This window comes from Temnothorax americanus, unplaced genomic scaffold (genome assembly GCF_048541705.1).
Source record: "Temnothorax americanus isolate GAGA-0224 unplaced genomic scaffold, ASM4854170v1 Scaffold97, whole genome shotgun sequence".
Lineage (NCBI taxonomy): Eukaryota > Metazoa > Arthropoda > Insecta > Hymenoptera > Formicidae > Temnothorax > Temnothorax americanus.
The window spans coordinates 38,578-51,937 of NW_027509820.1; the positions used below are offsets into that span (position 1 = coordinate 38,578).

The window sequence follows — 13,360 nt, forward strand, 5'->3', positions numbered from 1 at the left end:
GATTTCGCGAGGAGACTCCATAGGGCAGTGAGTCACGCGGACTCCGCGGCGCGGCGAAACGCGGTCGCCCCGCGGCGCCGGAAAACATGACGCGGCGAAACGCGGCCGACCCCTCCTCCGCGGTGCCCGAAACGCGGACTCTCGCGGCGCGGCGAAAACGCGGTTCCCCCTTCCCCTCCCCCGCGACGCCTGAAAAACGCGGTTCCCCCCTCCCCCTTCCCTGCGGCGCCCGAAGACGCGGTTCCCCCCTCCCCCTTCCCCGCGGCGCCGAAACATGCGGGTCCCCCCTCCCCCTCCCCCGCGGCGCCGAAACACACGGTTCCCCCCTCCCCCGCGGTCCCCCCCGCCTACGGTTCCCCCCCGCCCGCGGTTCCCCCCCCGCCCCTCACCCCCCCTCGCCCTCGGTATGTGGTCTGGAACCGGCCTACCTTACCTACTATTATGCAACAAATCTCTACGTGATATGTTTGTATATATAAAAGAGCAATATTCATCAGAAACGCGTCCAGTTCAATATATATTCACTAACAGATTAAATCAAGATCTTCTTGAAAATATGTTTTCTTATTTAAGAATGATGGGTGGAGGATATGATCATCCAACACCAGTCGAATTAAGAAATAGACTTAAATGGTATATACTGGGCAAACATTCTGGATACACCATTGCATCAGGCATTAATACTGCAGGAGACAGTTCCACAATCTTCACAGATATTGACGACACATATTGTAAACTAACAAGTGCACAGTGCGTACCACAGGACACATGTATGATGGATGAAGAAGAAGAGAAAGAAGAAGAAGAAGAAAGATTAATGAACTTTGAGGAAATATGTCATGAAAAAGAGACAGAAGCAATAGACAGAGATATTGAAGAAGAAGAAATCAGTGAAGGTATTGTAAAATGTTCATATATGGAGGGGTAAAAGTCATAGTGGTGTAAGTTAAATTTTTTTAAATTTTTTCTCGTGTGCATAGATGCAATCTATACAATATATAAATTGCATCTATGCACACGAAAAAATATTTTTAAAAATTTGACTTACACCATTGAGGTTTTTACCCCTCCACATGAAGATATAAAAAATAATATGTAAAAATAAAATATATAAAAATAAACAACATAATTATCAACATAAATTAACATGAACATCAACATAAACATAACAGCCCATATTCAGAACATGCTAACATCTTTGTAAGCGCGTTCTGAATCATAATCTACAAATTGTAAATTATAATTTATGAAGCACAGACTTTTGCATAACGCATAATGCATAAGACATAAAGAATTCGACTAAACAGAGTTCTTTATTTCTATCCTCAGGATGAGAATGAAGAACTCTGATTAATTAAATCCCTTATGTCTTATACATTATGCGTTATGCAAAAATCTGTGTTCCAGTCTTAAGGCTGAATCTACTAAGTGTGGTAAGTCTAAAGTCGTAATCAGATTTGAGATTGAGATTGTAAGATTGAGATTAAATTGCAATTTGACCAATTAAAGCAAAATTCATTAAACGTGAAAGAGAGAGAGAGAGAGAGAGAGAGAGAGAGTAGTTTTCTTTTTTCTCATTGTTCAAATTCCAATCTAATCTCAATTTCAATCTCTAGTTTGATTATAGCTTTAATCCTTAAGTAAAGAATGATCGAATTTAATGATTTTTTCCAACAATAAACTTAAGTAATTATACCCCTAATTTGCAAAAATTAGCATTACTTGACGCTTTGGAGCAAAAGAAATTTTTCTTGTAAAAAAACATGGCGCTGCTAGACCTCAAAATTTTAAATAAATAAGGACAACAATAAATAAAAATAATTCAGAGAAGAATGCGATGGGAGTAATATTAAATGATTATCAGCGTGGATGTGGGAGTGAGTGATATGGGTGTGCGTGACGACGCGGACGGCGGATAATGCGGCTTATAATTAAGTATGAAATAAGTTTATTTATTTATTTAAAATTTCGAGGTCTAGCAGCGCCAAGTTTTTTTACAAGAAAAATTTATGTATTTTAATAAAATATTTTTATTTTGTACTGTTACCTCTGTAATTCTTTGTGGCCATTAAAAAATATACATGTAAACTTTGTATTTAAATATTTTGTATTCCCTTGTTAAATTTAAATAAAATTTTTTAATCTTATAAATTTGTTATCATACATTCTTTTCTAATTGACACAATGTAAAGATTTTTCAAAGTAGTGCAACAATTATTTTTTGAGGCAATATACATGTTCTCTCTGTAATTGGCGCTCTAATTTAAAAAGATATCATTTCTTTTTTGTAATTGTAATAGATCACTTGAAGCGCGACTCTTCTTTTTGATAAGGTAACATAATTTTGTGACATGTATCACTTGGGTTATAATTTTTCGGAAATAAAGATACTACTGCTTAGATTTTTTTCAAGATTTTTCGAGATATAATGATCTACCACTTGTTACTTAGGTTTTTGGAGGTATAATACTACCACTTTCTTTTTTTTTAGGTAACAAAATATACACTACTATACGTGTACTTGGCGCCTTTTTTACCTCTTTTTAAAAAAGGTAATTTTGTGCGGATATCACGCCTTTTTGTAGTATATTACGCATTGTATAAACAGTATGTACAGGATAAAGCTATTTGGAGGTATAATACTACCACTTTGTTTTTTTTTCGAGGTAACAACATAACAGGGTAACAACATAATACATATACACTACTATGCGTGTACTTGGCGCTCTTTTTTACCTTTTTTTTAAAAAGGTAATTTTGTACGGATATCACGCCTTTTTGTAGTGTTACGCACCTTAATCTTAAAAACAATATATCTTATAATCTTATAAACAGTATACAATACAAGATATGAAGCTAAAAGTGTTACGGACTATTATTTCTAAAAAAAAACAACAATTTAATATTTTGCTTAGTTTTTTTTTAATAATAATCTGTAACCTTTTTAGTTGTACACTTTGTATATATTTTTCAATTTCAACATAAAACATAATCACAATAAAGCATGATTAATGTTAATAAGTCGTTAACTGTAAAATTCTTTATTTATTTTTATTTGCGTGTCTTACTGAATGTTGTTCGCAACTGTATATGTACCGATATCGTCAGGTATCAATATTTTGGATAATTATTTTTACGTCAGACATAATTTTAATTCGTTCAATTTTTATTATGTCTAGACATAATTTTTGTCCAATTTTTATTATGTCTAAACATAATTTTAATTCAGCGATTTTTATTATGTCATAACATAATTTTAATTCTGCCGCTAGAAAAATTTTAAGTCGATTCTTATAAATCAAGTTTGAATTCAATGTTTAGGTGTCCCAGATTGCCGATGACGAGGTTCACATAGCGCGCTTTATAGTTTTCGGTGTCCAGGTGTATTAATACCTTGAATTCGATGGTCACGTGTTCCAAGTTGCCGATGACGAGGTCCACATATAGTGCGCTTCGTAGTTTTCGGTGTCTACATGTATTAATACCTCGAATTCGATATCTACGTGTCTTACATTGGGTGCGTTTAGTCGATACTTCGCTAGCCTAGCAATCGTGAGCAGTCGCTCGTTTTTGCTCGTTTCCTCTCGTTTGACCTAATGGATAAAAAAGGAGAGGAAACGAGCAAAAACGAGCGACTGCTCACGATTGCTAGGCTAGCGGAGTATTGGCTGAACGCACCCATTCAGATTTAAAGTTATTAATACACCTAGACACCAAAAACAACGAAGCGCGCTATCTGGACCTCGTCATCAGCAACTTGGGACACCTAGACATCAATTTCAAGGTATTAATACACGTAGACACCGAAAACTACGGAGCGCAATATGTGGACCTCGTCATCGGCAACCTGGGACACCTAAACATCGAATTCAAGGTATTAATACACGTAGACACCGAAAACTACGGAGCTCACTATCTAGACATCGTCATTGGCAACCTGGGACACTTAGACATCGCATTCAACGTATTATTACACCTGGACACCGAAAACTACGAAGCGCACTATGTGGACCTCGTCATCGGCAACCTGGGACACCTAGACATCGAATTCAACGTACGATTACACCTGGACACCGGAAACTATGAAGCGCACTATCTGGATTTCGTCATCGGCAACCTGGGACACGTGAACATCGAATTCGAGGTATTATTACACCTAGACACCGAAAACTACGGAGCGCGATATCTGGACCTCGTCATCGGCAACCTGGGACACCTAGACATCGAATTCAAGGTATTAATACACGTAAACACCGAAAACTACGGAGCGCACTATGTGGACTTCGTCATCGGCAACCTGGGATACCTAAACATCGAATTCAAGGTATTAATACACGTAGACACCAAAAACTACGGAACTCACTATCTAGACATCGTCATCGGCAACCTGGGACACCTAGACATCGCATTCAACGTATTATTACACCTGGACACCGAAAACTACGAAGCGCATTATGTGGACCTCGTCATCGGCAACCTGGGACACCTAGACATCGAATTCAACGTACGATTACACCTGGACACCGAAAACTATAAAGCGCACTATCGGGATCCCGTCATCGGCAACCTGGGACACGTGGACATCGAATTCAAGCTTGATTCATAAGAATTGACTTAAAAATTCCTTAGCGGCACTTTCTGCCAAGCGTAGAGAACCTTCTTTTCCGGCAGCGGTAGTAATACAATGTAAGGATACGAAATCTCTCCAGATAAGCATGAAGCAATTGACTCATAATATATATTATATATATACCTAATTTACCTAAATAGAAATCTTTCTCCTGACCGATAAGTCTATCGACCTAATTTCGAAATACGCGCGCGATATCAAAACAGGCGATACCTGCGCCGCAAGCGTCGAAAAAGTGAAAGTGACGTTTCTGATTATGACGTCATCATATAAGACGTCGGCGTTAGAAGTATCTTAAAAATAAATTTTCACATTTGGACTTTGCGTCGCAATATCTCCGCTCGTAGGGCACGTAGCGGAATATTTTGAGAGAAACCCCCCCCCCCTAATTGGACCCTAAGCTATCGATCAAGCCTACTTAGAACTTGATCCGTTCACTCGTTATCGAGATCTCAACATCTCGAGTACTCGTAACCCGTCGCGTCGCGTAAAAGAGTCACGGTCGGTCTCGCTCCGCGTATACTTGGCGCGAGACACTACACACCGTGTCTCTTGATATTAAATATTTTAAACATATATATATATATATATATATATATATATATATATATGTATGTATATATATATATATATATATATATATATATATATATATATGTTACATACATACACGTTCATATTTCCTGTGTGTGGCTGAAAGTTTAGATATTCGCATTTAAAAACTAAAAAAATATAAATTATTATTATTAATTATTATTATTATTATTACTAATTATTATTCTTCCAAATATCTGTATTTTAAGTACATGCAACCAATATTTAAAACATATATTATTGTTTTGCGTTTAAATTGCGCGGGTGCATTTTGACTCAAATTTCATTGTTTTCGCTTATCGAACCGCCGCCGCTATGCGCAATGATACACCTTTCTTATTACATCATGGCGGGAACATGGTATAAATACAAGAGTATTACTCATCCCGTGTCAACCCACAGCGCATCAAAGTGTGACGTCACACTCGGATAGACTCTGATTGGACTACAATCAAACATGGCGGCCTCCGGTGGTTGTAGTTTATGTCCGGAGAAATGTGATAGATTGTGGAAGCCGTTCATTGTGAAAAAATATTGTCATTAATTGATACATCGGACCCGTACAGCACCTTTCATTGCAAATATATTATAAAGACCTGTTGTTTTAAGAATAATCGAACGAGGACTAGCTCGCCGGACCAGGGGTTCGATTAGAAGGCCCAGAGGCAGTAACCAAATTTTAATTCTCACAAACAAAGTTTATTAAATACTCAAATTAATACAGCTGATGGTTGAATAATTCAAAGTTAATTCAGCAGTCAGGCGCCGATGCGCTCGCTATGACAAGTGATGGTGGCGCGGACTTGATACAGATTTACGCGGGCGCGGTCGCTGGAATTATAAATGTAATGCCCGTTCTAGACCTGAGAATGATCCTGCTCGCGGCTCATCCTAGTGAGTAGTGTATAGACGGATAAAAATCATACTGAAGTTAGCTTTCAATCGTACCAATCACGGTCTTACATACAGGTCTGGAAACTCCACTGGAGGGGGTAGGTCGCTTATTGAAGCAACTTGTAATTCGCTTTACCGCCACAAGAGGCACTGCGGGAAGGTAATGCCTAGAGACCCTCTAATCAGAGTCTAGACATCAGGGAGCACGCTCTGATTGGTCCGCCATTTTTCTGCAATTCGCGCCGAATTTATGAAATCTCTATTGCTATGAAATATAAAAACTTATTAATTATTAATAAAAATACATTGAAATTTTAATTTAAAACGTTTTAAAATATTACAAGAGAAAGAGAGAGAGAAAAAGAGAGAATGAATGAGTTGAAAGTAGAAACTTTGATAGTAATTAACAGTAATAAATTAATATTTAAAGAAAATATAGTAAAAAAATAATAAGAAAATAGGGAATAAATAACACACACACATATATATATATATATATATATATATATATATTACGACGACGACGACGATGTCCTCACGGTCTCGCCGGCCGTGGAGGAGCGCGCCGTCGCTTTCTTCACTATAATCTCTATCAATATTCGCGATACTGCTCTCCGAAACCCCGATGGTAGCTCGACTGAGTATTTTAGAGATGTTATGTTGGGCGCCAGGTGCGATTCCTCGCACCACGATTCACGAGATCGCAGTATTTCTCAGGCGTGGGCTTCTTTGATCAACCGCGGATGGAATAGGGGAGGGAGCGTAGCGCAATCATCACACTCAAATACATAAAACATTAAATTATATTTCGGTTAAGGCAGATAACAAGTGGACGATAGCGAGTTCCACGGCGAACAAGCAGAATTCGAGTACACGCCACGTGTCACCCCACGAGCGCGATACTCATTCCGTCGCTGAGCTGCACGGCAATCCCGATCGAATTCGCACAAGAGTATTCCCCGACATAAGTTGCAGCGAATTCCACCCGGACGGTCAAACGCGAGATGCTAACAAATAACCAACGCAATCTCCGTAAACAATTACGCAATTTCCCTACGGTCTACCGCGACAACGCTGGGGATCTTCTCTCCCCTCGGAACGCACGAATGGCCCCACCCGTTAACTCGACACAACCGTGGGCCATTAATCCCGATGAAACGCACGTATAGCTACTTACAAATGGCATGAACTTAACCGGCAACGATAACTACGAGGCTCTCTCACGCGCGAGAGCCACTTCTCAAAACTACGGCACGGTTAAGCCAACGGCGTTCATGAAGTTCCACGCGACGAAATCACCCGCAACGACATTACGCGAACGAAATTACTCACAACGAAATCATACGCAACGAAGTACACGAAACGATATCACAACGAAATTACATGTACGCTGACTGTCGGCGGCCGTACGTTTTCATCCCCGAGGCGGGCACTCGCGATCCTTTGTCGCACGGGCCCTCCCGCGGTATGGCACTCGATATTCTTTAATTACAGCCGATTTCATACTTTACCGCGGCACAACGCGACTCCCGGATGAACAAGTTCATGCATTTAATAGCATTAGGAGTAGCTTAATGGCGGCCCCCGTCCTGGCATGCCCAGATTTTAAAGAACCTTTCGTGTTACAAACCGACGCTAGCTTGGTTGGGTTGGGGGCGGTCTTGACTCAGAACCTAGAGGGGGAAGAACGCGTAATAGCCTATGCCAGTCGCGTGTTGTCGGACCCGGAAAAGCGGTACTCGGTGACTGAACAAGAGTGCCTGGCCGTGGTGTGGGCCATTCAGAAGTTTAGGCCGTATTTAGAAGGTTACAAGTTCACCGTAGTTACGGATCATAGTAGCTTGCGGTGGCTCCACAACTTGAAAAATCCCACGGGTCGTTTGGCCCGATGGGCGTTAGAATTATTAGAGTATGATTACACAGTGGAGTACCGCAAGGGAGCCCTACACCACGTGCCCGATGCCTTGTCGCGAATGTACGAAAGCGCGGAAGGTGGAAGAGTAAACGCCGCCATCGAGATCGAGGAGTGTGAGGGTACAAATGACGAGTGGTATCGCAGGCGGTATAGGGAGGTAGCGACTGACCCGAAGCGGTTTGCTCACTGGAAAATAGTTGATCGGCAGCTATACTTTTTGCGACCGCGACCGGTGATTTCGGACATAGTTGAGGATTTGGACCGGTGGAAGCTGGTATTGCCGAGAGAATTACGCGCCGAGGCCCTTCGCGAATCCCACGACGCGCCGCAGGCCGGTCATTTGGGAGCCGAAAAGACATATCAGCGTCTCGCCGTGTCGTACTATTGGCCAAATATGTTTCGCGAGGTCACTCGGTACATTCGGACGTGCGACACATGTCAGAGGACGAAGGTCGAGCAAGCTAGTCCCGCGGGGTGGATGGGCCGCCGCGTTATAAAAGGGCCGTGGACTTCGATCGCCGCGGACATAGTGGGGCCCTTGCCTCGCAGCAAGGCCGGCTACCAGTACCTTCTGGTGATCCAAGAATTATTCACAAGATGGATTGAGTTGAAGCCTTTGCGAGCGGCTACCGGCCCGAAAATTAAAGAGGCGTTGGAGGATCTTATCGTGTCGCGGTGGGGTACGCCGAAGATCCTCCTCACGGATAATGGAACTGAGTTCGTGAATCGCGTGATGAAGGGTTTCGCTGAGGAGCATGGCATCACGCACGCCACGGTGCCGCCGTACCACCCGCAGGCCAACCCCGTGGAGAGGGTCAATAGGACCCTGAAAACAATGATCGTGTCGTTTATTGAGAGGGATCATCGGGAGTGGGATAAATACCTTCCACAGTTTCGTTTTGCTTATAATACGGCGGCGCATTCGTCGTTGGGAGCGTCACCGGCGTTCGTGAATTTGGGACGTGAGCTGGTGCCGCCGAACTTGTTGCGTGACCAGGGGGAGGACGTGACTCAGGTGGAGCCGCGGGACCCGGCGGAGTGGTCCCAGCGGATGATCGAATTAAGGGCCGTTCGAGAATGGGTGGCGGAGAATATGGACCAGGCGAACCAGAGGCAGGCCGCGCATTATAATCTGCGTAGGCGACCGCGAAGATTCCGAGTCGGGGACTTAGTATTAAGGCGGCAGCACGTGCTGTCGTCAGCCGCACAGAATATCGCGGGAAAACTGGCGCCGAAATTCCAGGGACCCCTACGAGTGAAACGGGTGATCTCTCCGGTGGTGTACGAGTTGACACAGCTGGACGGGTCAACCGTAGGGAAAGTGCATGTTAAGGATGTGAAACCGTACTACCCCCCTAACACCGAACCTACGTGTGGTAATTGAGCGTGTGCATGTCGAACCCTTCCGCCTCCTTCCTGTTCCCTGAGAAGGAAATTCGCGTGGAGGTTGGAACGGGGCGAGATGAACGGGGTGGGACGTAGTTGAGGAAATTTGGAAGGGAACAAAGTCGGGAAACAATGGTGCGGTGAATTGGTCGGTTAAATTTGGGGAAAGATTGGGAAGTAATTCGGAGATTTTCGTTTCGGGTGATTTTCGTGTACTGTTGAGTAACGTTGGAAGGGGAGACGCATTGACTGATCGGGGTCGGACGGGGCAAAGCCGTCACCGACGGAGTGAGGTCTCATGAGGGAAATGAATGAAGTATATCAGAAGGCTTGAGCGGTGGTCTCCGGCGGACCGGGGCGGACGTCCCCCTCGGCACTCGTCTGGGAGCGGGGAGTTGTGACGTGACAAAAGTCGCGTCCCTTACCCCAGATGGGAGCTCGGCCGAGGGAGGCGTCAGGGATGGTGCCTCCGCCCGAGGCGGGCGGAGAGCGAGCCTTTAGGTTAGGATTAAGACCTTTTGCGAGCGTTACAGGTCAAGGGAGTGCGGAGCAGATGGCCAGAGTCACGACGAGTGTAACGGCTTATGCCGCGTCGAGGGACTTACGGCTGGACAACCAGGAGCTTCCGAGGGCGTACGATCGGCGGGCGGGTCACGCTGGGGCCCACAGCCGGCAGATCAGATGACCTGTCAAGGCGTCACGGATGGCACAACGCGACTCCCGGGAGGGCCTAGGTGTTCTCGCGATCTTACTTCGAGGAAGGCTGAGCAGTGGCCTTACAATTTCGCCTCGTTCCGGCGGCTCGTCACTCGCTCTTAGGGCTGGATGTTGCCGGGATGGCGGCTCGCTCGACAGTGGCGTTTCCTTGATCCGGCGGGACCACGCAGGGCCCGCGCGCGCCCGCGCGCGCCGGTTTCCCTAGCCTGATCGGTGCTGCGCCCTGGCCTGCCAGCGATCCCTCTAGGCGATCGTCGCGCCCTTCGCGAGCGCCCCTCGTCACTGCGCCCATCCGCCGGCGGTAGTTTTGAAGTCCGCCTATTTGAGACCGGCTGTCCAGGCCGCGTCTCATCGTCCGGTTCCTCGACGGCCAGGCTGGACGGGCCATGGCTCGTCGACCGGGAGCGGTACTCAGCGGTGGTGGCCCCGTTCCTTAACGGGGACCTTCGTCGGGGCGTCCCCCGTATCCGGGCTGCAGTGCGCTCGTGCCATCCGTGACGCCTTGACAGGTCATCTGATCTGCCGGCTGTGGGCCCCAGCGTGACCCGCCCGCCGATCGTACGCCATCGGAAGCTCCTGGTTGTCCAGCCGTAAGTCCCTCGACGCGGCATAAGCCGTTACACTCGTCGTGACCCTGGCCATCTGCTCCGCACTCCCTTGACCTGTAACGCTCGCAAAAGGTCTTAATCCTAACCTAAAGGCTCGCTCTCCGCCCGCTTCGGGCGGAGGCACCATCCCTGACGCCTCCCTCGGCCGAGCTCCCATCTGGGGTAAGGGACGCGACTTTTGTCACGTCACAACTCCCCGCTCCCAGACGAGTGCCGAGGGGGACGTCCGCCCCGGTCCGCCGGAGACCACCGCTCAAGCCTTCTGATATACTTCATTCATTTCCCTCATGAGACCTCACTCCGTCGGTGACGGCTTTGCCCCGTCCGACCCCGATCAGTCAATGCGTCTCCCCTTCCAACGTTACTCAACAGTACACGAAAATCACCCGAAACGAAAATCTCCGAATTACTTCCCAATCTTTCCCCAAATTTAACCGACCAATTCACCGCACCATTGTTTTCCGACTTTGTTCCCTTCCAAATTTCCTCAACTACGTCCCACCCCGTTCATCTCGCCCCGTTCCAACCTCCACGCGAATTTCCTTCTCAGGGAACAGGAAGGAGGCGGAAGGGTTCGACATGCACACGCTCAATTACCACACGTAGGTTCGGTGTTAGGGGGGTAGTACGGTTTCACATCCTTAACATGCACTTTCCCTACGGTTGACCCGTCCAGCTGTGTCAACTCGTACACCACCGGAGAGATCACCCGTTTCACTCGTAGGGGTCCCTGGAATTTCGGCGCCAGTTTTCCCGCGATATTCTGTGCGGCTGACGACAGCACGTGCTGCCGCCTTAATACTAAGTCCCCGACTCGGAATCTTCGCGGTCGCCTACGCAGATTATAATGCGCGGCCTGCCTCTGGTTCGCCTGGTCCATATTCTCCGCCACCCATTCTCGAACGGCCCTTAATTCGATCATCCGCTGGGACCACTCCGCCGGGTCCCGCGGCTCCACCTGAGTCACGTCCTCCCCCTGGTCACGCAACAAGTTCGGCGGCACCAGCTCACGTCCCAAATTCACGAACGCCGGTGACGCTCCCAACGACGAATGCGCCGCCGTATTATAAGCAAAACGAAACTGTGGAAGGTATTTATCCCACTCCCGATGATCCCTCTCAATAAACGACACGATCATTGTTTTCAGGGTCCTATTGACCCTCTCCACGGGGTTGGCCTGCGGGTGGTACGGCGGCACCGTGGCGTGCGTGATGCCATGCTCCTCAGCGAAACCCTTCATCACGCGATTCACGAACTCAGTTCCATTATCCGTGAGGAGGATCTTCGGCGTACCCCACCGCGACACGATAAGATCCTCCAACGCCTCTTTAATTTTCGGGCCGGTAGCCGCTCGCAAAGGCTTCAACTCAATCCATCTTGTGAATAAATCTTGGATCACCAGAAGGTACTGGTAGCCGGCCTTGCTGCGAGGCAAGGGCCCCACTATGTCCGCGGCGATCGAAGTCCACGGCCCTTCTATAACGCGGCGGCCCATCCACCCCGCGGGACTAGCTTGCTCGACCTTCGTCCTCTGACATGTTTCGCACGTCCGAAAGTACCGAGTGACCTCGCGAAACATATTTGGCCAATAGTACGACACGGCGAGACGCTGATATGTCTTTTCGACTCCCAAATGACCGGCCTGCGGCGCGTCGTGGGATTCGCGAAGGGCCTCGGCGCGTAATTCTCTCGGCAATACCAGCTTCCACCGGTCCAAATCCTCAACTATGTCCGAAATCACCGGTCGCGGTCGCAAAAAGTATAGCTGCCGATCAACTATTTTCCAGTGAGCAAACCGCTTCGGGTCAGTCGCTACCTCCCTATACCGCCTGCGATACCACTCGTCACTTGTACCCTCACACTCCTCGATTTCGATGGCGGCGTTTACTCTTCCACCTTCCGCGCTTTCGTACATTCGCGACAAGGCATCGGGCACGTGGTGTAGGGCTCCCTTGCGGTACTCCACTGTGTAATCATACTCTAATAATTCTAACGCCCATCGGGCCAAACGACCCGTGGGATTTTTCAAGTTGTGGAGCCACCGCAAGCTACTATGATCCGTAACTACGGTGAACTTGTAACCTTCTAAATACGGCCTAAACTTCTGAATGGCCCACACCACGGCCAGGCACTCTTGTTCAGTCACCGAGTACCGCTTTTCCGGGTCCGACAACACGCGACTGGCATAGGCTATTACGCGTTCTTCCCCCTCTAGGTTCTGAGTCAAGACCGCCCCCAACCCAACCGAGCTAGCGTCGGTTTGTAACACGAAAGGTTCTTTAAAATCTGGGCATGCCAGGACGGGGGCCGCCATTAAGCTACTCCTAATGCTATTAAATGCATGAACTTGTTCATCCCCCCACTCCCAGCGCCTGCCTTTCTTCAAAAGGCGGGTCAAGGGCTCACTTAGCGTCGCGAACTCCGGTATAAACTTCCGATACCACGATGACATCCCGAGAAATCTACGCAATTGTCTCAGTGTTCGAGGCGCCGGGTATTCTAGCACGGGGCGCGTCTTTTCTGGGTCCACCGATACGCCTCCCGCCTCCACCACGAAGCCTAAATACTTAACCTGAGATCTACAGAACTCGCATTTATCCATATTAATCGTTAATC

General features: G+C 46.9%; 1 long non-coding RNA gene across 1 annotated transcript; it reads right to left on the reverse strand.

The window, feature by feature from the left end:
* Nucleotides 1–6,248: 6,248 nt before the first annotated feature.
* Nucleotides 6,249–11,190, reverse strand: LOC143908510 (uncharacterized). Its single transcript, XR_013260168.1, has 2 exons — nucleotides 10,200–11,190; nucleotides 6,249–6,348 (listed from the first exon to the last, which is right to left on the reverse strand). It is a non-coding gene; the product is annotated as an uncharacterized LOC143908510 (long non-coding RNA).
* Nucleotides 11,191–13,360: the final 2,170 nt, after the last annotated feature.